Below are 14871 nucleotides of genomic sequence, written 5' to 3'. Positions count from 1 at the left end.
CGTCCTCAATGTCCCAGGCAGTGCTCTGTGCTTCTCCTGCATGTGTGTGGTGGTGGCAGGGGGCGGGGGGCAAGGATAACAGGTTGGTGACCCCGAGGGAAGGAGCCCCTTCCTTCCCCCTCTTCTCATCATCTAAGAGTGTTTGTGCACTGAGGAATGGTTCGCTTGAAGGTTTCTTCTCAGATGTGTACAGAGAAATGGAAATTCAAACAATGCAAGATAAAAAGAAGCCTCAAATGTTTGAAATGGAAGAACGAGAATTGTTACCAAGGGCATGTGGCTAAATCTTCCCAACTCAGAGATGAAATGTAGATTTAAGGGGATAAAAAAGGAAACTATACTGAGGGGCCTGTTCAATGTCTGACTGGGTGCCACGTCTATCATGCTAAACAAACAGCGCAACAAACAAACCAGCCCATGGCTCTCCTGTCGATTCTAACTCCTGCTGTTGTTGTTCGTAGGCATCTTCAGCTCAGTTCTTGCTCAAGCAGCCCGATTTACACTAGAACACAATACCGCCCAGTCCTGACCCATTCTCACTCTTGTTCCTCTGTTGAAGCCCATTGTCGAAGCCACCTGTTTGAGCGCTTCTCCTTTTACACTGCTCCTGCACTTTCCCAAGAGGACGTCCTTTTCCAGGGACTGGTCTCTCCTTCTCAGAGGTCCAATGTACACGAGTCTTGCCATCTGTGTTTTGAAGAAGCACCCTGCCTATGCTTCTTCCAAGACAGATGTAGTTATTCTTCAGGCAGTCTGCGGTACTCCCAGTGCTTCATCAGCACCATAATTCATATGTGTCAATTATTCTTCAGTCATCCTTATTCAGTGTCCAACGTGCACCTGTATATGAGGTGATTGAAAATACCACGGCTTGGGTCAGATGCGCCTGAGTCTTAAAAGTAGCATCTATGTACTTTAAAGAGGTCTTGCGCAGCAGATTTGCCCAGTGCTGTGTGTCCTTTGACCTCTTGACTGCTGCTCCCATGAGCATTGACGATGGATCCAAGGAAAATGAAATCATTGACCACGCCATTCCTTTCTCCATTTAGCGTGAGGTCATTTATTAGTCCAGTTGTGAGGACTTTTGTTTTCCTCACAGTGAGCCGTCATCCATGGAGAAGGCCCTTGGCCTTGATTTTCCTCAGCAGGTGTCTTAAGTCCTCTTCACTTCCAGCAAGCAAGGTTGTGTCGCCTGCATAATTCAGGTTGTTAATAAGACTCCCTCCAATCCCGGGGCAGCATTTTTTATATAACCTAAATCTTTTGATTACTTGCTCAGCATATGGACTAAGTGTGGTGAGAGGATACAACCCTGATGCACACCTCTTGATTTTAAACTATGCAGTAGTCCCTTGTTCCGTTCACACAGCTATGTATGGGTTCTGCGTGAAAATTATTAAGTGTTCTGGAATTCCCATTCTTCACAGTTGAATGCCTTGGCAGCATCAATAAAACAAGTAAACATCGCCTTTTTTCCTTTCGGCGCTGCGGCCGCAGCCCTGAGTATGCTCGGTCTTCGGAAGAGGCTCGCCTCCAGCGTCCTCCGCTGTGGCAAGAAGAAAGTCTGGTTGGATCCCACCGAGACCAACGAAAGGGCCAATGCCAACTCCCGTCGGCACATCCGGAAACTGGTCAAAGATGGCCTTATCATCCGCAAGCCTGTGACCGTCCATTCTCGGGCCGGTGCCGCAAAAACACCCTAGCCCGCCGGAAGGGCAGGCATATGGGCATAGGTGAGCGAAAGGGTACTGCCAATGCTCGAAAGCCCGAGAAGGTCACGTGGATGAGGAGGATGAGGATTCTGCGCCGGCTTCTCAGGAGATACCAGGAGTCCAAGAAGATGGACCGCCATATGTATCACAGCTTGTCCCTGAAGGAAGGGGAAGGTGTTTAAGAACAAGCGGATTCCCATGGAACATCCACAAGCTGAAGGCAGACAAGGCTCGCAAGAAGCTCCTAGCTGAGCAGGTGAGGCCCGCAGGTCTAAGACCAGGGAGGCACACAATCCCTGAGAGGAGCGACTCCAGGCCAAGAAAGAAGAGCTCATGAAGACGCTGTCCAAGGGGGAAGAGACCAAGAAATAAACTCCCCCTCTCTTTGTACATAGTGGCCTTGGCAGTTCTATTGATCAGTCACTCAATAAAAGCAAGCCATGTTGGCCAGCCCCTGAAAAAACAAACAAACAAACAAACAAACAAGTAAACATCTTCAGATATTCTCTGCTTTCAGCCAGGATCCATCTGACATCAAACAATCATATTCCTCAAACCATGTCCTCTATGGAATCTGACCAGACCTGTCAGTACTGTCAGTACTGCTGAAACTATTTTTGAATTATCCTCAGCAAAATTTTACCTGCATGTTAAATCAATGATAATGTTCTATAATTTGCACGTTCTCTTGAGCCACCTTTTTTGGAGTAGGTGCCCTGCAGATATCTATATTCCAGTTACTTGGCCAAATCGTTGTCTTCCAGATTGCTTGCCATCGATGAGTGAGTGTTTGCATTTCTTCACCAACTTGCTGGAACATTTTGATTGGTACTGCATCAATTCCTGGAACCTTGTGTGTGGTCCATGACTTCAGTGCAACTTGGACTTTTTCTTTCAGTCCAATTGGTTTTGCACATATGCTCACCCTTGAAATGGTTGAACATCTACTTGTTATTTTGGTGATGACTGTATATTCTTTCTATCTTCTTGTGATGTTTCCTATATTGGTCGATAGTTTGCCCATAGACTCTTTCCATATTGCCACACAATGCTTGAAGTTTGTCTTGAATTCTTTCAGTTTAAGAGGTGCTGAGCATGTTCTTCCTTTTTGGATTTTGGGGACTAAATCTTTACAGAAGCAGGCAGCCTCGTCTTTGCTGCCTAAAGTGGGAGTGGTTTTGACCTACTTACCCTGTGGTTAGTAGCCCAACACCTACCCATAGCGTCATCAGAGCACCTTAAGCGTGTAGGCAATATTAACACTGCCATTGTTTCTTGCTGTGAAGTCAGCTTTGACTCAAGAGAAGACCTTCCCTATCAAAACAAAATGTTGCCAGTCCTGTGCTGTCTTCTTGATTTATAATAATATGAGTTAATGTTTCTTGAAGGTTATTATTCATCATCCTTAGCACTTCACTTGTGTTACTCAATCTTCATTTCAACGTCACTCCATTTAGCAGGTGAGGAATGGAAGCAAAGGAAAGGTGTTGTAACCTGATGGGCCTAAAGTCATCCATCTATCTATCTAGTAAGTGGTAGAGCAGGTTCACACAGAAGATTCCTGCTCTTAACCAGGGACAAGTTGCAGCTGATGTACAACTACATTACTTATAGCAACCCCCTTGGCAGCATAGTTAACCATAAGGATTGAACTTAGAAGAAAGGCTTGTTGATCTGCCTTTAAAAAGGCACCACCTTCAATGCCCTAAGGAAACTATTCTCCTTTGCAGCTCGTGGGCCATCACAAGTCGGAACGGATTGGTACTAGTGTGAGTGTCCTTGCCTAGTAGGATTTTCAATGTCTCCATTCTCTAGATTGGAAAACTGAGGCTCAGGAGAGGCTAATTGTTTGCCAAGTACACAGAGCAACCTCAAGTGGCATTCACAACCCCTCTGTCTGAGTCCACACTAGGTACTCTACTGGGATACCCAGATTTTCTGGAGGAGAGCAGGCAGGAACATTTCAATGTGTTCTTGAGTTTGACAGGGCTCCTTGAATCACGAGGAGGTGCCCTGGGGCGTGAGGACTACCCTAACCACAGCCTGTCTCTCTCCTCACATTGCCCGGATCCCAGGCCTGAGTCTCAGTGCCCAGAGTCCATGGGGCTGTGCTGCCTGATGCATATTTGTGTTTCTTGTTAATACTTTCATTTTCTCCATTATACTTCAAATTTCATGATCTACATCAGCTGTCTTGTCGTTGATTCACTGGTTAAATTAGCTGCTATTTCTCTCTCCGCATTACAGGCTCCGAGTAATTTGTTTATGAATCAAATGTTCTGTAGGCGCTAAAGGAAGGCTTAATATGCATTCATTATAGCCCAGCCATAATTGCTCTAAATCAGGGGAATTGCCAGTCCTGGCCAAACCTCTGGCTTCCTTGGCTTATTAGCACACCTTCTACCTGACCAGAGCCTGAAGCAGGGGCATGCATTTTGATGAACAGTGCAGAAGGAGGGAACATGTTTTTAAAACTTGTAAAATATTTCAAAATGGTGCAAAATGGTTATACAGCTTGACCCCTGTGTGTCCTTCCGAGAGCATCCTGGGCTGTTCCTGAGCCTAATGGGCACCAGGCTCATTCCAGTGGACCCGGTGAGTGAATGACAGTCTATGGATGGCTAGGAAGAAAGGTCTGTGAGACGTTCCTCAGGCTCTCTCTTGTCTGGGAGCTTCTTCCCAATCACAGGACAGGAGGATTGTGAACATGTTACAGATCAAAGAAAACTCAATGCTGTTGAAAGAGGGGCTGGGGCAGAACATTGCAAGTTCATGGACTACTTCAAGGACAGACTTGTCTGTCTTGGGAGAAGTACAGCCAGAGTGCTCCTTGGAGACAAGATGGCAAGACTTCATCTTACATGCTTTGGGCATGTTTTCAGGAGAGACCAGTCCCTGGAGAAGGACATCATGCTCGGTAAAGTAGAGGGACAGAGAAAAATAAAACATGGGAAGGCCCTCCATGAGATGGATTGGCAAGGTGGCTGTAACAATGGACTCAAGCACAGGAACAATTGCGAAGAGGGTGCAGGACCGAGCAGCGTTTTGTTCTGTTGTGCACAGGGTCACTATGGGTCAGAACTGACTCAATGGCACCTAACAACAACAACAAGCCTTGAAGACGGGACTCTGTGTTTGGAAAAAAACAAGTCTTATTGTTGCTAGGTGTTGTCCAGTTGGTTTCTATGCCCAACGACGCTATCTCTGCACAATAGAATTACCGTACTGTCCTGTGCCACGCTCACAATCGTTCATGTTTTTTGAACCAAGTGTGTAGCCACTGTCAAGCTCTCTCATCGAGTCTCCTGTTTCACTCACCCTCAATGTTAGGGGTCGCATACCATGTCCAAAGTACCTGAGATGAAGTCTCACCATCTTTGCTTCTAAGAAGCATTCTGACTGGTAGAGGATTAAAAAAAAAAAAAGGAGGAAGCCCCTCAGCCAGGATGGACCCTGTGGCTGCAATAATGAGCTTAAGCAGAGCAACCCTTGGGAGAGGTGGCGTAGAACCAGAGTTGGGCTTGATGCTTCGGGTTCTATGTTTGGATGGCACCCAACAGTATAGGTGCTATGCTGAAGTTCCTGGGTGTCACAAATGGTTAAGGATCCAACTACTAGCCAGAACGTGGGGGGTTTGAATCCACCCAGAGATACCTTGAAACACAGGCTGGTGGATTGCTTCTGGAAGGTCACAGCCTTGGAGGCCGCCCGCGGCAGTCCCACTCAGACACCCAGGGGATCATCTTGTATCGGAATCCCCTTGAAGGCAGCAAAAAGCAGAGCTGCCCTTTCTGACTGTTCCCAGAGGAGTCTCCTGCTCCTGGTTTTGCACTGGGGCTCCAAGCAGTCAACATAAGCAGGCCCATCCCACTAGTAACTCCCAGGACCCTGCTCCCCAATAGAGGGTGCTACAGCTTGAACTGTAACCCACAAGATACGTGTTGAAACCTGTGTGAGTCTGGGTGGACTAGAGAAACAAATTCATAGACACACATATGTGTATAAGGAAGAGGTTTATATAAAAGAGCAATTTGTACATTAAGAAAACATCCCAACCTAGTCCAGTCCAAGGCCATAAATCTGATATTAGCCCATATGCCCTATCCAATCTATAAAGTCCTCTTCAGACTCACGAAACACATGCAATGAAGCCAACTGCAGGATGATCACAAGCCAGTGGGTAGAAAGTCTTTGGGTCCAGTGGTGTTGTAAGCATCTCAGTGCTGGCAGGGGTCTCTCTGTGGCTTCTCCAGCTTCCGAGGTCTGGTTGCGTCCATGTGGCTTGTCTTCTGCAAAGTCTCCCAGGGAGTAGCAGAGAGAGAGAGGTGTCTTCCGCCTCCAAGGAGGAAGTACCAGATTTCCCAGAATTCTCAGGAGAAGGCCATGCCCACAAGGAAGTCTCATTGGCTGTCTCCAAATTGACAGCCTAGACTCCACCCCTTCACTTTTAATCCTTAAATTGACACCAGATTAGGTGACTACCAAAAAACCTGGCTAGACACTAGGGGTTTCATTAAGTGTTTTTAAGGGTGAATCCTAAACCTTATCCTTCTTTGTCAAAAGAGCAGATTAGACACAGAGACACACATGAGAAAGAGGAAGCCAGACAGTGACAACAGATAGATCTCAGTTCCGGAAAAGCCAAGGATTGATGGCAGCCACTAGAAGCTGAAGGACTCCCTGGGTGGTACAAACAAACAATGCCGCACTTGACTGCTAGCAACATATTAGTGGTTTAAAATCACTCAGAAGAGCCTGGGGGTCTGCTTTGAAGAAATCGGCCACTGAAAACACAATGGTGCACAGTGCGCAGGAGCCTGCCATGCGTCAGAGCGCACTCAGCAGCAATGGATTTTTGTTTCTCTTGTTTTGTGACTAGACGTTACAACAGACCAGAAAGATGTCCCTCTAGAGCTAGAGCCACATCCTGAATGTGGGCTTCTAACCTCCAGGAAATAAATTCCTGTTCTTTAAAGGCACATGCTTGAAAGATTTCTGTTTTAATTGTTAACTTACGGCCACCGAGTCAGTGCTGACTCAGAGTGATCTCCTGTGGGTTGCTGAGACTCTAACTGTCTACGGGGGTAGAAAGCTTAGTCTTTCTTCCTCTGGGGTGCTGGTGGTTTTGAACTCCAGGCCATATGAATCACATCCCAGTGGGTGACGACCACACTACCTGGGTTCCTGCTTTAGTATATTTGTTGGGTGCTTTCAAATTTCTTCTGACTCATAGTGACCCATGTATCATGGGAGGAAACACTGCCTAGTCCTGAACCATCTGCACAGTTGTTATTATATTGGGGCCCATTGTTGTAGCCACTGTGTCGATCCATCTCCTCGAGTGGCTGCCTCTTTTTCCACTGACCCTCTGCTTTCTGAACCATGATGTCCTTCTCCAGGGACTGGTTCCTCCTGACAACATGTCCAAAGTGCATGAGAGAAACTCTTGCCATCCTTGCTTTCCAAAGAGCAACCCAACTGTATTTCTTCCAGAAGAGATTTGTTTATTCTTCTGGCCCTCCCTGGTGTACTCAAGAGGCTTCATCAACACCATGACTCAAATACATTACTTCTTTTGTTAGCCCAGGAACTAAGACAGGGGGTGTGGCGCACAGGACCTTAAATAGGTGTGCACCAACTGGCCTGTCTGTCTTCATTCTATTGGTCCATCCTGCCCTGAACACCCCTTTTTAAGTCCTGTGTTATCATTAGGAGACAATGAGGTGGGCTGTGGCTAAGTAGGATACATTAATGCATGTGTGTCCCTTCCTGGTCTTTGCTCTACACTTTAAAGGACAACTCCAGACTTTATGTCTCCATGCACCCTCACCTTCCATGATGGTGTGCCCCTTAAGCAGGAAAGACATCAGGCCAGGGAGACAGATGAAGGATAGATAATGTGTAGGGGGGAGGGGAAGACTGTTGGAAGGGAGCCTCCAGAGGGCTCTAGAGACACGCAGGTGGGGCCTTTCAGAAGGTGATCAGATGCTGGCAGAGAACAGGAGTCCACAAGGACCCGTGAGCCTGTGATGCCAGTAGCAGGAGCAGGTATGAAATCAGCCTCCTGTGAAATCTAGCTTAGGCTTTCCCTTAATGCCCGACTCAGATGCCACCATGGAGAACCCCAGGAATTCCAACAGATGGACTCAGGCATCGTGATAGCAGCAGGGACAGGTGTGGAACACCATCCGTGGGAGGCAGACATCCCAGATGAGGACCTCAGAGCTGGGGCCCATAGCGTGTACCTAGAGGGGAGGGGCGGAGTACATGGGCTTCACACTGCAGGGGCACCCCAGGGGCACCCCTGGGACTCCACTCGTGTTGTTTTGGAGCTTTTCCAATTCTGACTGGAAAGGAGACCAAAGCATGACAAGGCACTGTTGGGAAAACCAACCCAAAGTCAAATCCTCAAAGCAAAAACGCTCAGGAAATTTCCACTCGGCAAAGCAGGCACTCTTGTTTGAAACCGTATTTTCAGGTTTCATGTGAAACCAGTTGAGGGCACAGGGGATGGGGTTAGCTCAGGACCCGCCAGCCGATCTGTGGGAGAAAGACGAGGCGCCTGCTCTTGTATGTACAGATTCACAGCCTTGGAAACTCCATGGGGCAGTCGCAATCTAACCGCTAGGGTGCCCGTGAGTCAGAATGGACTTGCCAGCTGTGTGTGTGTGTGGGTTTTCTCTTTTTCATTTTCATTTTGATTTTAGGAAGTCTATACTCATAACGTCCTATTTGCTTCAACAGGAAGATTCGTGACACACAGGCTTTTATGGCCGTGCATTTAAAATCAAACTGTATCCATTATGAGATTACAGAATGATATCCCACTCTGAATTCCATTGACAATATCCCATTTAATGAAGTGTCTAAACTGCCCGCATTATGATATTATGGTATTATGGACTGTGCCTTCCCGTGAAGTAATTATCCAATGTCTTCATCCGTCATCAGAAAACCTGATATAGAAGCTTTTGAGTCCGAAGTTGCAGGGCAGACAGTGGGTTTGAAGAGTAGGGGACACAGGAACAATACTAGGCAGTGGCAAGAGAACCCTTGGTGTGACACTGAAAGTGGAGCATGGCAAATAATAATAATCAATAATAGAGCTTAAAGCAGAAATGCTCCCCTCTCATTCACCAGCAGGGACCATTCTTTCCAGAAGATTCTTGGAGGAGCCAAATGCATTGGTATCTTTATAGGCTGTGATTCACACCAGTGCTGGATCTCTTTCTGTGTCATTTCTAGATCATGGGGCAGTGAGCGGGACAGGATGACATGTCTGTGTACAGGGGCAAGGTGTCCTGGCAGAAGCACATTTTTCTAATTGCTACCCTCACTAACCCCATCTTAGAATGTAATGCAAGTGATTACAGAACACACTTTAAGGTAAACCTAAATGAATGGCTTTATTTAAACTCTTAATGAACTTTAAACTCTCCGAACCGGCATGCTTGGGGCTGGAAGCACTAATTACAGTGGGGTGGTGGTGACATGGTAGGGTGGAGGGGAGCTGAGGATGGGTTGCTGGGCCTGTCAGCCAGATCCTTAGCTGGTGGGGGACAGCTCATTTGTTATCTGAGTCTCTGGGAAGCAGTGACCAATTAGCCCATCTGCTCAACACTTCCCTTTCCCAAACAGACAAATTAAGGCCTAGACCAAAGCCCTAAGCATCAGACCCAGATAGAATGTAAGGTGCCCTCCCAATGAGAATCTGAATGCAAAAGGAAGTCAGATAGGGTCACCTCAAGGGAGGACATCCGGAGGGAGGATCTTGGCAAGTTTACAGAGAAGAAGGTTAAACCAGAGCCTACTTTTGTCAAAAGAGATTTTCACTTGGCAGAGACATAAAGTGTTGGGTTGTGATCCTCATGGTTCGCAGTTCAAAACCACCAGCAGCCTCGAGGGAGAAAGATTGGACTTTCTACTCCAATAAACACTGACACTCTTGGAAACCCAAAGCAGGGGGCATTATATGTCAGCATCATCTCCAGGGTCGTGAGTTTGGTTGGCATTTGTAGACATGGAGTTGTGGTCTCACTGGATGGCCATGAGTGATCTCAGAACCCTCTACCTCACCATAGGAACTGCACCCTTTAGGCAGAATGGCCTTCTTGAACACAGTGTGCACCATTTTATAGCACTGTCATGGAGTCAACTCCAACTCATGGTGAGCTCACCGGGGTCCGAGGCCCATGGTGTTTCTTTCAGGGGCTGTGACCTTTCAGAAACCATCAGTTCCTTTCTTCTTTGGCACCTCTGAGTGGACTTGGATTGCCAACCTTTTGGTTCACAGCCAAAGTGTTGGAGTTATCTGAGCATGTCTTGAATAAAAATGAACCCCACACTCCCAACCCAAACCAGATACCTGTCAACTCCCTCTGATGTCGATCTCAAGTGTGTCCAAGTGGAGCTGGGACCTTGAACTCCACAGGGCTTCCAATGACTCTGTCTCTAGGAGGTAATTTTCCAGATCTTTCTTCCAAGGTGCCCCTGGGTGGGCTCCAATCTCCAATTTTTCTGTTAGCAGCTGAGCATGTCACCTCCTTGCCCCACCCAGGGAATTCTGCCCCAGTTTTGTTTTTTGTTTTTTTTTTTAATAGGAGAAGCTTCAAGAGTCTCCATAGCTCCCGGAAGAATTCCTAGATCTTCCTGAGGTGCACGCTGACTATCCCAGTCCCATGTGTCAGGGTGGAAGGAAAGGATTCTTTGCTCTTTCGCTTCTTTCCTTAGTTTCCTCTTTCCGTGCTTGTGCCCGCCATCTTGGATTTAGAGTCACAGCTCACTGTGTGGCCCGATGGGCCCATGCTCATTCATGCGTGAACCCACCACTCCCAATGGACCCCCGTTCTCTGCCTCTCGGTCCACCGGCCCTGGGTCTGGAGAAAGGACTCGGGGAACCAAACGTGCTCGAGTCATTGCAAAGCCCATTACCAGGAAGCTTGGGACTTTTTCTGGGCCCTGAGCAATTTCTGAAGTCGAATGTGTCAAGAAGTCAAGACTGACCTGGGCATAATTTAATCAGCTGTCCAAAGGATTGACAACTGGACACTGGGTTGAGTCCTCAAAGTGGCCTCAGTTTTCCATCACCTTGAAGGGACCTGCATGCTTTGCCTGGCAGGTTATCAGGATGAATAAATCCTAAGACCTGGGCTGATGCTTGCTGCAGACAAAGCACCTGGAGCTGTCCTTTCGTGACTGATTAATTAGGAAAGAGCGTGGTGGCTTTAATTGGTGCTGGAGCATTTGTGGAGTCTTAGCATTCATGGTATGCAAATGTATCAATTTCCAACATATCTAACAAGTTCATTTGAAAGGGAGATTCTCCTGAGAAAGATAATCATGGTTGAGGGTATGGGTGGCCCCTTCGGCTTTATACAGACCCGTAAAAAATCAACAGAAACTTTGCAAATGTTCTTAAGCAAAAGGAGACACCAACCAATAAATATGCATGGTATGTAATTTTGCCTACCTGTTGCATTTAATCCCAGGAGCAAGGACCCATTACAGAAGTTTGATGAATGTTTTTCTCTTTTCCGCTCACTCATATGACTTAGAAATGAACAAGTTTTGCCCAGTGGGTAGTGAGAAGAGCACAAGGCAAGCCAAGGCTCCTTCCCCGTTTCCACACCAAGAACTCCAAATTGAAAGCTGTCCCTCCAGGGACTGGGAGACCAAAGAGAAAACTGTTGGTCCCCAAAGGTACCATTTCCAACCATAATGAGAATTTTAAATGGCTGGTTTAAATTCTTTGAAAAAGATTTTCAGAAATGTGTGTGCAAATGATGGTTTCTGAATTACTGGCAGAGAGGCAATTAAATTAGAGGGAGAAAAACTCTTCCTTCTCATTTCCCAGCCTGGACACCCATCTTCCCCTCCCAGGAGGAACCAGCACGCATCCCTGCTGGCTGACAGTATCCTAGGAACCCAGTGAAGCATTCTTCGTGCCATGCCCAGCTGCTGAATTTGCATTCAGGAAGGAGAGATGGGGAGCCAGATGGTGCAACTCTGTGTAAAGGAAGCCAGTGATGAAGTGGGGGCTCAGAGCAAAAGAAGGCTACTGCTTGTGTTCCCAAATCATCCACTGCTGTGTCCACCCAGATAAAAACTAACTGAGCTTGGGAGGCAAAGCTCATATGATCACCGAGCCCTCTCCAACTTCACCCTCATGAGTGGACACCTCCAACACCAGCTCCCTGAGCAGCTGATGTGTGCTGTCCCCTGTGTCATCTACTGGCATCTTAGCAGCACCTACTGTAGTGTGACCATACTGTAGCTGCTGTTAGCCACCAGTAAGTCTGCTCTGAATGTTGGTGTTCCCGAGTGAGAAGCACCATCTCCACGACCATCATGGGTATGATATGCTCACCTACACTGGGTTGGCCATGCTGTACTTATAGTACCTTCCACCCTCAAGGGCTCCTCTTGTAGCATTAGGTCGACCAGTTTCTGGTGTGATCCATAGGGGTTTCCTTGGCTGATTTCCAGAAGTAGATCACCAGGTCTTTCTTCCTAGTCTGTCCTCGTCTGGAAGCTGCCCCTGAAATCTGTCCACCATAGCTGCCCCCTCTGCTATTTGAAGAAACAGTGGCATAGCTTCCAGATTCAGAGCAACACACAAACCATCATGGTATGGCAAACTCATAGATGGGTTGGTGAGTCTCCATGTGGCAGGAGCCTTTCAAGTGGAGAGGCTAAAACGGTGCCCATGGAAAGGGGCCAGGGAGGAGGGCAGGTTCCTTGGCTTACTTACCTGCCTCTATCTATTCCCAGCCTTTGAACTCCCTGGATCTCCTTTTCTCCACCCAGGAAGCTAGGAGAAGAGGGTCATCTACGCCGTGGATCTCAGTGAGGATAAAAAGAGATCGTCCAATCAGCGAGTTTCATAAGGTGTCCGTTGTCCTCGGAGTTAGACCACCAGAACCTTGTGAGTACTTGGTGAAGTTGGGTTCCCATCCAGGTAGTTTGGCTCATCATCATCTCTATATGATACACTTAGAAAGGGAAACTGGCCTTTCCATGAAAGAAGTATGTTGAAAGAAATGCAGATCATTTTGTCAGTACATTTGTGAGTAGCCAGCTGAGTGGCTCACTGGCCAAACCCTGAGCTGTTCGTGTGTTGACTATAAATGAGCTGATTCGCTCCTATCAGGTCAGTCCCCACTCGAGGCTGCCCTGAGTGCCTCAAAGCAGAACTGTGCTTCTTAGGTTCTCAGTGGCTGATTTACCAGGAGTAGATTGCCAGATCTTTGCCTGACTGGGTGAGTTCAATCCTCCAGTCAGGAGGAACCCTTTGCCCTGGGTCTGCACAGCTCATTTTAGACAAATGAAGAAGAAAGCAAACCACTAGCCATGGAGCAGGTTTCAACTCATGGTGACCCCATGTGTTACAGAACAGACCTGCTCCGTGGGGCTTTCTTTGCTGTAATCACAAGAGAAGCAAATTGCCAGGAATTTCTTATGCAGTACCACTGGATGAGCTTGATCAGCCAATCTGCAGGGTAGTAACTCAAACCCCTTGCCGCTGAGTTGGTTTCAACTCCTAATGATCATATACCAAGCGACAACAGCACCCAGGGTCACTGATTGACGAGTTGATTCCAAATCATCCAAACACACTGCCATCCAGTCACTTCTGACTCATGACTGTGTCAGTCTGGGGAGACGAGAGAAACAGATCCATGGACACACAGATGTGTATAAGAAAGACATTTATATTCAAGAGTTATTGAACATTGAGAAAATATCCCAGCCCAGTCCAGATCAAGTCCATAAGTCTGACATTAGCCCATATTTCTGATATCAATCTATAAGGTCCTCTTCAGACTCATGAAACACATGCAATGACACCGAATGCAGAAGATCACAGGCCAGTGGGTAGAACGTCTATGGATCCAGTGGTGTTGTAAGCATCTCAGCGCTGGCAGGGGTCTCTCTGTGGCTTCTCTAGCTTCTGAAGTCTGGTTGCATCCATGTGGCTTGTCTTCTGCAATGTCTCCCAGGGAGTAGCAGAGCGAGAGAGAGAGGATGTAGAGAGAGAGAGAGGTGTCTTCCACCTCCAAGGAGGAAGTACGAGATTTCCCATTCTCAGGAGAAGGCCATGCCCACACAGAAGTTTCTTTGGCTATCGCCAGATTGACAACCTAGACTCCACCCCTACACTCTTAATCCTTAAATTGACACCAGATTAGGTGACTACCACAGTGACCAAGCCTAGGAGAGCTGCTTCTTTGGGTTTCCAAGGCTGTAAACCTTTATGGGAGCATGGAAAGTTTCATCTTTCTCCTGCAGATAAGCTGCAGAGGAGGGTTTGAACTGCTGGCCATGCAGGTCATAGCACAGCTGTGTCTCCTATTCAACCTCGGAGTGACTCTATGTAGGTTCCCGAAGCCATAGACAGTTTTGAGAACAAATGGCTGAGTTTGAACCATCAGTCTTGTGGTTAGGAGTCCAACGCTCACATGACAGAACCACCAGGACTCCTAGCAACCCTGTAAGACAGAGTAAAACGACCCCATCAAGTCCCCAAAGCTGTCAATGGGGATGGGAGCAGACCCGTGGTGGATTTGGACAGATGTGCACTTGAATGTTGGGCTCCCAGGGTTCCTTAGATGAGTAATTGAGCACCGAAGCTTTGTGCTCCCCGGAGACCTGTCATTGGCCTGTCACTGGTATTAGTTAGCTGCCTTTGAGTTTATTTCAGGCCGATGCATCTACACGAGGACTGCTCCAGGGTGTTTTCAAGGATGACCCACGTCAGAAGCGATCACTGATCGGCCTTCAGAAGCACCTCTCGGTAGGATTATTAAACAGCCTACCTCTTGCTTGTTCTCAAGTATTTCGCTCCTTGGATCACTCAGGGACTCTCTTATTCATCACACTCTTTTAGTTTAGTTACGACAAATCAGCATGTATTTATTTATCTATTTAAAAAAACATTTATTGGGAGTTAATACAGACATCATATCATTGTAATGTTCAATCACATCACGCAGTGTTGTCCAATTTATTACCACAATCAGTTTCCACATTCATTTCCTCCTCGAACTCCTTGACGTCGCTCCCTTTTACTGTACCGCCCCCCACTGTCTCCCCAGAAACCCTTATTCTTCTTACTTGAGGTGTCCTGCTCCCATTTCTTCTGCCCCAAAGAGGGCAGCCA

At 47.3% G+C, this 14871-nt stretch overlaps 1 pseudogene; it reads left to right on the top strand.

The window, feature by feature from the left end:
• Nucleotides 1-1505: 1505 nt before the first annotated feature.
• Nucleotides 1506-2084, top strand: LOC105978879 (annotated as a pseudogene).
• The last annotated feature ends 12787 nt before the right edge of the window (nucleotides 2085-14871 follow it).

The sequence above is a fragment of the Echinops telfairi genome, unplaced genomic scaffold (genome assembly GCF_000313985.2).
Source record: "Echinops telfairi isolate 266 unplaced genomic scaffold, ASM31398v2 ScPeMD7_7457;HRSCAF=8495, whole genome shotgun sequence".
In the NCBI taxonomy this organism is placed as follows: domain Eukaryota; kingdom Metazoa; phylum Chordata; class Mammalia; order Afrosoricida; family Tenrecidae; genus Echinops; species Echinops telfairi.
Note: the sequence above shows the minus strand (reverse complement) of the source record. Positions and strands in the feature narration are given on the sequence as shown.